The sequence below is a fragment of the Cupressus sempervirens genome, chromosome 4 (assembly GCF_028749045.1).
Source record: "Cupressus sempervirens isolate cs-2001-9-10 chromosome 4, ASM2874904v1, whole genome shotgun sequence".
NCBI classification, from domain to species: Eukaryota; Viridiplantae; Streptophyta; class Pinopsida; order Cupressales; family Cupressaceae; genus Cupressus; species Cupressus sempervirens.
In genome coordinates this window covers 37,911,468-37,925,701 of record NC_143121.1, presented here as the reverse complement: position 1 = coordinate 37,925,701, position 14,234 = coordinate 37,911,468, and positions in this window count along the sequence as shown.

Here is a 14,234-nt window from a genome sequence, read left to right as displayed (position 1 = left end):
ATTATAATAATACATTGAAAATGATGCAATACATTACATATATACCATTCCAATAACTACAATTGTAAGGTCGGCTAAAACACAAGTAAACAAAATATTACTAAGTCAGCCAAATAGTAGCAAACTTGGGCTCTTCAAGCTAACTTGGTGACCTTATGATACTTGGCATCCATTGCATTACTCTGCATCATCATGCACTCAATAGAAGTAGAAGCATAGTGCATACTAATCACACAACATAGCTTGAAACTTGATAATGATTGGAGACTTGGTAGATATAGTGTCACTCGGTAAATACTAAAACCTTTTTTTACCTTGTTGTCACTCGATAAACACTACACATCCATTACTTGATAGAAACTAATTTCATATCATGTAAATTGATGACTCAGTAGATACTGTGAAGCTCAGTGACCATTATTTTTTTGGTGAATACTGTAAGCTCGATAAACACTGTTGAACTACATGTTCACTCAGTAGCTTCAGGAATACTTGGTGTGAATTGCTTAACTACTAAACTTACAAGGCAACCACTGAATGCTTGGTATAAACTATAAATTGAGTGATGAACTTAGTAGACATTTAGAATAGAATAAATGTTGTCACTAATGAAAAATACAAAATAATGCCAACAATCTCCCCCTTTGGCATTAGTGACAAAAACACTTATGAGCCAAAACTTAAGTACATTGTCATTCTGATTTTGATTTTTCAAAATTGATCTTTGTAAAGCTATTGTATATACATACCTTACATATCTCCCCCATACATATGGAATAATATATACATAGCTTTATTTGTACATATATTGATCAATCTATTTTCTTCCTTATTTCTCCACAAGTCTCTTAGTTTCTCATGTGATCTTATTATCTTCATTCTCCCCCTTTTGACAAAAATACCAAAGGGTATATACAGTATATTCAAATAGAGACATCAAAATGTGAGAGAAATTTGGAGTGTACCTAAAGAATAAGAGCCAATGTCTTATCCCAATTATCCTACAAGTGGAGAGTGCCACTTAAACTTTTGCAAAAAGTTCAATCATATGATCTGCTATGGAAAAATTGTTATTTTGAACCAATGTTTTTTAATATGCAATATGTTTTTGCATTGGGTCCATAACTAGAAGGATCATATTCTAGATATCAATCAGTGCAGCCCTGATCCTGGCTTCCTCTCTGAGTAACTCTACCTACATTTTTGACAAAAATTTCACCTTCATGTGATGTGTTGAGCTTGAACTAGGGTCAAGCAATAACCTTTAAGCACTAGCCTTGATGTCCATATCAATCTTATTTACTTTCTCCTTAATATCCTTGGTATACTCAGTAACATCACAAAGCTTGCCAAAAAGTAATGTTACATTTGTAAAGGATTGTTCAAGGTTGCTCAAAATTGTGGATAATTCTACTTGATTTATTGCAATGTGCTCAAGCACTACGCAATGTGCTGAGCAATGTGCTCAAGCACCTTATTGTCAAATTTATTCTTTACCTTCTCAAAGAGCTTCTCTAGACCAAAAGTGTCCTCATTGAACTTATTTACAGCCTCTTCTAATTGTAACAAAATGTGTTGAGATGGATCAACATCAACACCTATAGCTTCAGTAATTATGTTTTTGGCATTCTCAATTATTGTGAATTCTTTGTCTCTCTCTTCTCTTAGCTACTTTTGCTTTGTCTTTTGCTCTAAAAGCCGACTAACCAATCTCATTTCATTGGTTATGACAGTGTCCAAATCTATCTTGGGGATAATAATTTCTTTATCCAAGTCTATATCTTCATCAGTTGCCTTACTAGTAAGTAGAAGTTTTAGAGGAGTCTTTGGTTTTACTTCAATGCTTACTTTCTTGGATTTAGAAATAGAAACAATAGTTGATGTAGTTGGACTAGTAGTAAGAACTTGGATTGGTCCAACTAGAGAAAAACTAAGATAAGTATTGATTCTATCCAAAATTGATGTGCCTCCCAAACATGTTGTACCAATAGGTAATGTACAAGCTAGAATATTCACAATTAAAGAACTAACTGGAACAAAAATTAGTGCAGTTAAAGTGGTGGTAGACAAAATTGTAGAACAAAATAGTAAACTTACTATAAATGGTGGAGAAGAAGTTGATGCAATTGTAGAACTGGAAATTGTGCACACTGCTAAGGTGGATTGCTCAAGTGCTAATGAAGAGGGTTGCAGCTCGGTAGATGAAGTAACTGATACTTCCATTGAAGATGCCTAGAGCTATGAGGTGGCAAGAGAAGATGATATTTTTGATGTAGTTGCAATCAATCCTACTGAAGCTAACTCCAACCCTGATGTTGTTGTTGGCTTAGGTGGAGAGTGAGGAAGGGAAGCAATGACTTTTGCTACAATCTTCATTGGGTCATCTTCTTCATCTACTTCCTTGTCTTCCTCATCAGCTTCTTCCTCTTTTTCTTCATCATCAACCCTTAGTGCCTAATAGTCTTCAACATCAATAGTAGCACATGGATTTTTATCATCTTCTTCATCACTACTATCATCATCATCATCCTTGATCTCAACTAGATCATCACTTGGCTTGTGCAGATGATAGATGTTCTTCCACATGTTTGTTGCATCTCTTACAACATGCTCGATGTCTTGCATCTCTTACTTTTGCATTAGTAAGATTTGGCAATAATTTCCTCAAAAATTATTCATAGATATCCTTAGCTATCTGCATAGTAGATTCCAACCTTGGTTGTAATCTCACTAATAATTCCTTTGAGATTTGGGGAGAATCTAGTCTAGGGAATATTTCCATTTTCCCATTTTGGTGAGTACCAACTCCTCAATCTACATCTTCTCGGCATTAGTTCTAGTTTCAAACTTTAGAGATTTGAAGTTTGTGTTGCCAACTCCTTCTTCCATTTGTTTTAGCCTTTCTTGGAAGGTAAGTGGGGGCTTGCTAAAAATAACTTCACCTTTACCTTTGCCTTTGCCTCTCTTGGTGAAAGTAGTTATGGAGGTCTTTGGTGGCTTTGTAATAATTACCCTACCCTTCTTCTTTGTTGGCTCTGCCTCCTTCTCAGGTTCTTGCTCTTCTCCTTCTTCTTCTTCATCCTCTCCTTTTCCCTCGATAAGCATTAGGGGACCAATGGCAATTTTCACCTTAGCTATCTACCTCTTGCCTTTGTTGATTGCTTGAGGTAGCTTGATTTCCAATTTGATTCTAGCGTTTGCCTCATCATAAGTGCCAAAAATTGGTTTCTTAGGGTCTACAAGCTCATTTACCAATGCTTCAATGATATCCCTAGTTTCATCAATATTGACCTCATAAGCAAGAGGTTTCACCCATGCAACTCAAGGCCTAACTAACTGAATATATACTCTATCATAGTCAACCATGAAACATACATCATCTTTATAATCCTTAACAAGCTTAGGAGGAATCCTGAACCTATTGTTCTTCCTTTCTTTGAAATCTTCAAAGTAGTTGTCCATTATGCTATCAAAATTTACACCCATTTTTGCAATAAACTCATTTATCTAAGAAAAAATGGGAACATCATTTCTCCATACAACAGAACCTTTGGATGGAAAGAATTTTTGCACATAAAACAAAAGGCACATTAACAAAGAACCAAATTTGCAAGGGTTGTTCTTTGATGTTCGGATGCTATCCATATTCTTGTTTAATTGTTTGAGTAGTAATTCTGATAGATCAAATTCCATGTTTTTCTTCACAACTTTGAATGCTAAGTCCACTGTCTCACATGGCATGCCGTTTAAATGACTAGAACTATAAATATTATCGGTAATTACATGAATTCCAAACCTCAACTCCACATCAGAAATGGTGCTAATTTTCAAAACTCTACCATCCCACTCGGCTAGGATTTTCTTCTAGAGTTCATCTCGACCTAGGGTTTTGGTAGATTTTACTTTTCTTAGTATGGGAAGGCTATTAATCTTGTGAATCATCTTTTTGGTTATCAATACAAGCTACTCTAACCATAACTGACCATTGTGTATGCGGCTAAGAATATACCTAATCCATTTTATCTGAAAACTTCTTAGCAGATGTGATATGTGTGTCAACCCTTTTGTTTCAAGATGCTTGTGCTCGGGTTTCAATGATCCATCAACACGCATTTTCTCTAAAGCACTATACATTTCTAAGGTTCCTATCTCCTGAATTGAACACTTAAAATGAGTGTGGATATCATTAATCAAAAGTACCTTTGGTCAAATTTGTTTGATGTATGACCTAACTTACCACAGTGATTGAAAGTAGGTCTTTGATTCCTTTAGGCACCTTGTTTGGAAGATTCACCTTCTTCTTTGTAATCAAGTCCTACTTTACCTTTTTGCCTATAGAGATATAAGGTGTGATATAGCATTGACCAGTCCATTCTGAATAACACTCATGATCATCTTTGACCTCTCATTGGGTTTGTCACATAGTATAAAAAATGAATTCTAGTCTATGTGCTCAATTTTAGGGTCTTTGATTTTTGAATGGAGGTTCATGAAGTTTAATTTCTTGAGCACCCTTTGGAATTTGAACATCACCAATTTTGGGGAAATCCTCAATTGTGTAGATAATGATGAAGCCATGATTACTTGTACAAAGGACAAGAGTCGATATCATGTTGATCAAAAACCTAAAAGATGATCAATGACTCCAAAAAACTAAGGCCAAGCTAATTGAATTATTAAACAAATTTAGAAAATAGGAAGTGTGTACATGTGCTTTTTGGGCACATCCACAAGTGTGCAGGACTAGTTAGGTGTGGGTTAGGAAAAAGAAGGTGGGCCTACACATGTTACACACCATGGAGAAGCCAACTATGGTGAATTTGGACACATGCATGAGGGGAAACCTACGAGGTTAATGCACTTGCATAGGTGCACTAGTGCACATCAGGTACTCTCAGAATTGTAGACCTTCAATAGGGTGAATGTGCACAATTGAGGTCTCAAAGAAGATGAATAAAGTTATAAGGGTGGTGGTAGTGCCTTATTTATAGGCATGCAAGGAGTGTGCACCTTGCACACCTACTCCTTTTGGAAGGTCAAGTTATGCACCTTGTGAATGTGCACAAGTGCACAAGAGCACACTTTTCCTTAATGCTCAGAATGTACCCTCCTAAATACCAAAACTTGGACAACATTAGTTGTCCCAAATCATAGACATGGGTCATGGTGACACTTCTCCCCAAGGTGCCTCAAATCAAATCCTATTTTGGGGAAAGGGTTCCTACTACTCAAAAGAAAAAAGAGGGGGTCCCTATTTCTGACTCAAAAATGGGGCGTGTGTTGTGAAGCCACAACAAGTGGGTAGCATGGCAACATACTACAAGTGAAAACTCTACCAAACTATTAACTAACAACTTATATATCCTTTACAATAAAATAATATTTTTAATATTTTAATCTGTTCCTTTTTTAAAGCATAGGGATAAATATCTAAAAATATATATTCAATAGTGATCTCAAAGAAATTCAATATTGACAATGTCAAAATAGAGTGACATTTTTGTTACAAATTATAAGGTTGTTTAGAGCCAATATTGGTGATATTTTAGATCTAAGAAGCCTGGGGTATATAAAAGTTAATTTTTAGTTATACATTAGTTATAGACTTCATATGGATGTAGCATCAATCAAGTAGACTTTTCAAGTTCTAATTAGTAACTTTCTCTCATTTTGAGTCCTTGTTTTGTAATCTAGTGAGATAATAAACATGGTTTCATTCGAGTAAGATAAATGTTTGTAATAAATCAAATAATTTTAAAAAGAAGTATCATCATATTATTTCCAATGCATCCACATAATGAAAAAAAATTGATTGAATATTAACTTTCATATATATCAAAATGTACAATAATTATTATACATGGTGGAATCATGTATTCATGAGACCTTGGTGTAGAGTGCAATCATAATAAAAATGAACTAAGCTAGACCAAAGAAACAATTTCTAAATAATGACTCGAATATCTCATGTTTCCCTAACTATAACTGTTAAAATTACTCTTAGACCAGCATCTTAGTCATACTTCTAGAATGGGATTATCCTATTGATGCATATCTATAAAAGTGTGTGTGTGTGTGTGTGTGTGTGTGTGTGTGTGTGTGTGTGTGTGTGTGTGTGTGTGTGTGTGTGTGTGTGTGTGTGTGTGTGTGTGTGTGTGTGTGTGTGTGTGCGCGCGTGCGTGCGTGCGTGCGTGCGTGCGTGTGTGTGTGTGTGTGTGTAAAGTGCAAGGTAAGAACATGAAAATGATAAAAATAAGTGTATGCATGAGACTAAACAATGCTAAGTAGTGTTAAATAAATATTAAAATGATGCTAGAATGACACTAAAATGACATTAAATCTCTACAACAATGATTCTAAATGGATGATAAAAATAATAGCTCTAATATTCCTATAGTATAGATGCATAAAAACTTGGGTCCCTTTGCTCTTTATTATCCCTTTTATTTATAGCATTTTATAAGGGGGTTGGGGTAAAGATCTAGGTTTTGCCTTTCACTGGAGGTAAGAGTGAAACTGAAAAGATTTCACAAAACCCCAAGAGGAATAGTCAAGAGACTTGGTTTGTGAGAATAAATAGGGATTTTCAATTGTTTTAAATTTCGAAAAGAGTGGATCTCACTTTTTAGAGGATAAATAATTTTTCTTGATTTATTAAATGTTGCATTTATTTCAACTTTTATCTCTACCTTTTTCCTTTTTATTTTATTTTATGAATTGGATTTCCTCTTTTAAAAGTAATTTTGGTCTTTTTGAATTTGATCAAGGGTTTAGGTGATTAATTACTTAACCACTCAAATTAATTGGTGTTATAATTGATTTGAAAAAGTCTGTTATTTTCCTCATTTATCTGATTTGTCTTTAATTTTTGTTGTTTGATCAAAATTCACATTGCTTTAGGTATTTCCAATTTTAGGGTATCTACAAATGCCCCTCTTTAAGCTAATATACAAAGCATATTATTTCAAAGAATGTCTTGATTTCTTGATTTTTAGCCAATTTTTGATGATTGAGTGTCTAATCATTGATGTTTTGTTGATTTAAAGTTGGTACAATGCTTGATTATTGATGATTTGATGTCTGAAATCATTTTTTTAGAATGGTTTTCTTGGATGCCCTAGTTTATTTGATTGATGTTGAAATTTGGCTGGGGTAGAACATTTTTTATGTTTGAAAAACCTTGATGCCCCAGTTTGATATAGGTATATTGCCCCCTCATAAACTAAATTGGAAAATATATGGGGATTCTAATTTTATTTCTAAAAAATTTTGATGACAAAGTTTCATGGTAAACTGGGTTGTAGGTATGTCATTGAATTAGATGCAACAATACCCAAATCGAGAAAATGGGTCCAAAGGTATTAATTAGGGCATAGAAAAATTTTTAAAATTCATAAGAGGCCCTTAGCGAGGGTTAAATAGGTCAAAGGACCTTTTAGCCATGTCATTTTGATCTTCCTCCCTCTTGAGCTCTAGTCTAGCAAAAAAGGTGGTCCATTGTGAGAGCCTAGATTCGAGAGGGATCATAGATACAAGCATTTGGCTGATTATGGAGCCTTAGTAAATCATCAAGAACCTCTATGATTTAAATTTTTTGGATTTTTATAGGAATTTTTGAGCTTTTGCATGATTTGTACTAGTGAATGCATTTTTTCACATTTTAGTGCATTTAGTGATCTTTGTAGCACATTTGAATTATTTTAGCACATTCGTGGCATGCCATAGCACAACTAGAGTACAAAATAGCACTTTTAAAGATGCTTTGAGATAGTAAAACAATGCATATAGTAAAATAGTAGCACATGTACATGATTTTGTGGTGCTTTTAAGTGTTCTAGCACATGTGAAGTGTTTTGTTGCACATATAAACAGTAGAATAGTGCACATGATATTGGGGATGTGTTGGTCCATGGAGATGAATATCAGTATGTTTGATAGGGTTTTTGTAGTGCATGTGCAACTTTTCATAGTGCTTTCACCTTTTAAAGCACATTCATTAGATGGAATAGTGCATCTGAGGAACTCTAGAGTGCTTTTAATTTGGATAGTGCATCCTATTTGTGTAATAGTACATGTGATTAATTTAGTAGCGCTTATGTCACTTATAGTGCATCCATGTGATGAAATAGTGTAGATGACTAACTTTATACCACTTTTGATTGTCATAGTGCATACACTTGGTGTAATAGCACATACGATGTATGGAATAGTGCAAAGTAACCTTGTAGTACATTTGTTACATTTAATAGCACATTTGGTCAATCTAGGGTTTGTCAAATAGAAAAGTGTCTAGATAGGTAAATGTTTATATGTGCAATATTGATCAAAGTCTAAGATAGGATCTTGATGTCTAATAGATGAGGGTAAAGTCAACCCAAAAACTTGTTCACATAATTAACCAAAATAATAAGGCATGTGTAGTCACAAAGTGATATGTAGGATCAATCAAGTATGTTGGATAGATAGAAAAAGTGTCCCCCTTAGGATATAGAGTAGGTAAAACTAATATGTCCATCTCAAGATATAGAGTAGGACAAATAATAAGCTTAGTATTGAACAATTGGCTAGATAATTAGATACTGGCCTAGATTGATCTGACGAATAAAAATCAATGAAAATTGAAATGTCCCCAGTGCTCCAAGAATTAACATCATTACAAAGTATTCACAATTCTGACTCCAACACAACTTGAATTGGAAAAATTGGAGTTCAGATGCAAAAGTTATGGCCAGTCAAAGTTTGGTCAAACCAAAAATAGAGGCCGTAAAAAGGTGAAAAATAATCATCTCAAAAGTTGTCAACAATGGATTTCAAATGAAAGAGCTCGTCGAGATCTTTCCAACAAATTTTGTTTCATCAAAAATGAAATATGTACATAGAAGTTATGGCATTTTGAAGTGCAAGGTAAAAAGACAATTATTAATGACATCATCATGACATCAACATAATGATGGGGCACCTTGAAAAATGGTTAGAAAATTTTCTTCATGGGTTTCAAACCCACAACTCCCTACCAAAAAATCACTATTTTATGGAGGAAGATTATTTTTAAACTTGGCAAAAATGGTGGGAAGTTATTTTAAAATTTAAAAATGCCACCAAATGAGGTATGAGGCTGGCAAGGGTTGAACCCCTGACCACTGGCCTCCTAAAATCATGGCCAACCATTCTTCATGGGTTTCAAACCTACAACTCCCTACCAACAAATCACTATTTTATGGAGGGAGATTATTTTTAAACTCAGCAAAAATAGTGGGAAGTTATTTTAAAATTAACAAATATCACCAAATAAGGAATGAGGTCGATAGGGGTTGAACCCCTGACCACTAGCCTCCTAAAATCTTGGCTGACCACTACACTATTTATAGTGCTATTAATATAAATAGTGCATGTTTTGATTAAATTGTAGCCTTCTATGCCTATCCCTAGTTAATAAGGATATGGGTTAAAACAAACCCCAAAAATTAAAAGGTGGAAAATTAATTGTAATTTTTAAAGGGCATATTGATGGGATTTTTTTTTTTAAATAGGGGATTTATTGGTTTTATTTTTTTTAGCCAAATATTGGCTAATTTTTATGTATAAAATGGGTGTAGTCGTTGAAAAGCTATCCAAGTGATGAGAAGGAGATTACGAACTTGAAGGCTTGTTGATTATTCTTGCACATTGGAGAATAATGTTGTCATTATTCTTGAAGGGAAAATCTTGTAAACACTTGTAATTGATTTTGGAGCTTAACAGATCAATCCCTCTATTGGAGCAGGACCTAGAAACATAGTCTAACCCATAGACAAACTATGTTATCAATTGTGTTTTGTCTCCTATCTATCTTCTCTCTTTCTTTCAGTCATTACCTTTTTATGCTTTAAGCATTTAATTAATGTTAATTCACTAAATAATGCTTTGATTTAACTTTATGTAATTATGTTAAGCATTCCTCTATAATTGTCCTAGATCCTAATCAAATCATAGATTGATGTAGGATGATCATTTGTAATGTAAAACTAGTATCATTGTTCATTTATTTTGTGAAATAGGTACATGGGTAGAAACTCATGGTGCATGGATTATATGTGTGGCCACTAGATTTCATTGGTAGATTATCAGTGGTTGATCATTAGGTTATTGATAGATGTGCATTCACATATCTTCTTTAGATGCCTCAGTTTTGTGTGAACCAAGAATTATTGATAGTTGTGGTTGAGCAGTGGCACTTGGACCACAACACCTTTCACATGCCACTCAAGGATATGATAATCACCCCAAAGGATGTATACAAGATTCTTAGGATCCCTACAGTGGGGGATCTAGTATATTATGATCAGATATATGATGGGACAACCTTCAAAGATCTATTTGTAGATGATGATATTGGGGATGATAGTATACCATGGTTCTAGATGTTGTAGTATTGATCATTTACCTAATGTGTTAGCCAAACTGATAGGATGATTTCTTCTGCTAGATAGAAAAGGATGTGGATGTCCAGTGGGATGGGGTCATATTATTCAGGATATGATTGACCAACCACAAATATTTTTGTGGATAGCTATATTTTAGCCCACTTATATCATGATTTGCATTAGGTTGTATATTTTTGGGTGGCATCACTTTTGGAGGGCATGGTGTTATTATAGATATGGACATGGGAGCATCTTCCCATTACCCAACCTATATGTGTGTGGAAACAACCACAAGGCATGCCTTAAACATATGTATAATCAATTATTATTGTCCAGCCCCATCTAGGAAAGACCAAGTATTGGAGACACATGTTGAATGAAATTGATGAGGTCATGTGAAGGCCATATAGGTTTAAAAAACCATGGGCAGAGGATGATGATGAGATGGTGTACTTCTTTTATCCACCTTTTTTTCTTGGTTAGATCCCCTCAGTGAAACTAAGGTGTTCACCTCCACCTCCACCACCAAGCATAGATGGGGTGACCACTGGTCAGGTTTCCCTAGCTATTTTGGGACACATGGTATAGGTTCAGCAGATCAAGCTCCAAGAGATGGGATGAGTGCCCCTAGTGATCAAGATCCTCCTAATCAGACATAGATAGATGAGGTGAATGGTGAGACATAAGAGTGATCTATGTATCAATTTTTATGATGACCTTTTGATATATGACTATTAAGATTGATATTTTTGCATATGTGTTTATGTTGGACTTTTATGCTTTTGTATCATGGATATTATATGTTAGATAGTAGCATGTAGCAATGTGATAGATGTTTTATGTTATATGCATATGTTATTATGTATTTATGATGTTCTTGTATTTGGATATAACGTGGATGTCTAATGTGTGTGATGTGTAGAAGAATAAATGCTTAGTGAAGAGAAATAATATGTAGTAGAGGAACGGATAATGGACAAATGAAATGCTTAAATAAATGAAATTAAATGTGATAACAAGGATGAATAAAATATGATAATAGAATAGATGAAAATGTAATGATAATGTAATGAAATTAGATGGAAATGAAATGGAAATGGATATGGTTTGTGGAATTATAAAATGTAAGGAAATGGAATGAAATGATTGAAAATGGATATTGAGTGATAAAACATGAATGTGATGAAATGATTTAATGAAGTGATGTGATTAAATGAAAATTTTGTGATGCAATGAAATTAAAATGATGTGATATGATGAAATGAAGATGGTTGAATTAAATGAAAATGAATGTAATGGAATGTAAGAAAATAAAAATGAGATGAAATAATTTAAAGAAATGAAATGATTAATATGATGGAATGAAAATGAGATGAAAATGAGGTAATGAGATGAATATGATATGATTTAATATGATGAAATGAGGATGATTGGAGAAGGAGATAATGAAATGATAATGAAAGATTTGAGGAAATGAAATTGAAATGAGATGAAAATTAATTAATGAAAGGAAAATTAAATGAGTTAATATGATGAAATGAAAATGAAGTAGAAAAAAAAATAGAATGAACAAAAGGATGAAATGAAATGATGTAATCTGGTAAAATGAAGGTTATTTAGAATAATGACAAATGAATGCAATGAAATATGGTAGATAAAATGAATTTGAGATTATGGGAGGAAATAAATATACTCTAATGGGAATAATGACATGAAGTTGATGTGATTAAGTCAAAATGAAAATAATGAAAATGATAAAAGGATGGTGAAATGAAAATGTGATGAGAAATAGAATTTTGTGAAAAGATGAAATGGATTAATGAGAATAAAATGAAATGATTAAAATGATAAAATAAGGATGAGATGAAAATGGGATAATGAAAGAAATAAAATTAGATAGACTAATGGAAGATGAAAATGAGTGTAATGGGATAGAAGTACAACTCAAATTTTGAGATTCAAAGGATACAAAGAGATCACAAGGCACGAGTGATGAAACAAATGAGAATTTTGAAGTATTGAATGAATTGAACATGATCAAGGATGGTGATGGTCTGATTTTAAATAGTACAAATTTTTCCCCATGAAATAGGTTTATAAAATTAGATAGACTTGTATAAATCTTGCAAGTTAGGGTTTGACCTTTTACAAAGTTTACTAAGCCTAGGTAGAACCCTATTAAAGTAAAAAAATTCACCCTAAGTAGACTTGTTAGGTCATGTGTTTTTATTTTGAAACTTTTAGCGGGTGAATCATTTTTTGATAATGGTATATTCTTTCAGGAGACCATTTAAATTCTTCCTTCTTGGTCTCATTTTCCCAAGATTGCTTCTATCATCAAATCTCTCTTTAGATCTACAGTGGTTGTCATGTTACTATCACACAGTACAAGATTTTATACTATGTGACATGGCAACCATCATGAAACAGAAAGATGGTGAGGTAAAGTTTTGAAAGACGAGCATTGGGTTTTTAATTATTTTTTAAATTTATGGTGGTGGGACTAGATGTCAGAGATGTTAGATATTGGAAAAGGGGACTAGTTGGAATATGCTCTATTTTCTATCACTAGTTTTTGTGAAATCCAAGAGGTCACTATGTCATGACCAAAAAATGCAAGAATCCTACTGGTAGTGACATAACACCTTCCCAAGAAAGTGAAAAAGGTGAAATCAACAAAAGAGATGAGTGCTATAAAATGTTTATATTGTTAATATGGTTGTGTGATTATGATGCATTTTCGAAAGCATTGAATATAGTGATAAAGGCAAAAACGTGTGGTATTTCTTGGCACCAGAGTTTCTTAAGTTTTAAGATGGTCACTATGTCACCACTGAAATATGAAAGAATGCTACCAATAGTGGCATAGCACCTTAGTAGGAAGAGTGGAACACAGCAATGGTTTATATTGAAAAGCAGGTTCCAAAAAGTTCTCTTGTCAGCAATAAATCATGTAATTATCTTAACACATTTATAGCAATTAATATGGTACCAATATTAAGAATGTGTATATTTTGTGTCTCGAATTCTTTTAAAGAATGTGGTAGTTGCTTTGTCACAATTAAAAAACCCATGTTTTATGCCAGTAGCAACATAGCACCTTCCTAAAAAAGATAAGACATGATAGAGCTTGATTTTAATGAGTGTTGCAAAAAGGTGTAGAATATTGTACATAATTTGCCAGCATGTCAAAATAGTTTTGTATCATATGTTACATGGAATCATATTCAAAATGATGACACATGTAAATGGAAACCATCATATCAAAACACATCTACAATAGGCACTGAGTCGCTATAAGAAATTGTTTGATCTTTAATGATAGCGACATGGCAACCAAAGTAAAACAAAAGGGGCCCACCACAGTCACTTTAAAATACTTTTGAAATACACATCATCAGATTAGGAATGAATCAATGATATTCATTATATCACATCAAGAACTTGCTTGTGGATTATGCATGGCGACATAGTGACAAGGTGATATGTATTCATGAGTGTCAGTGGGTCCAAAATGAATTCCCAGCAATAGAGGTAAATGGGTAGGTGGAGAAATTTTATTAGATTGATTGCCAATTTGGTAAGTGGAAGCTAAGTCATTTATAATTTTGTTCCTAGAATCGACGGTGTGTTTTCAAAACAGAAGGTAATGCCACCCAATTCTCCTTACAGTTTATTTATGAAGATTGAAAGCTCCCATGCGAACTAGAAATAGAATATATTACAAATATTTTTCCATTTCTTTCATACACAAACAAATTTTTAAATTTCTAAAGAGCTCAAAGCCATTGAGGAATTGAGCTTTGTGTGATCAAGAAGCGAAAGAATTTC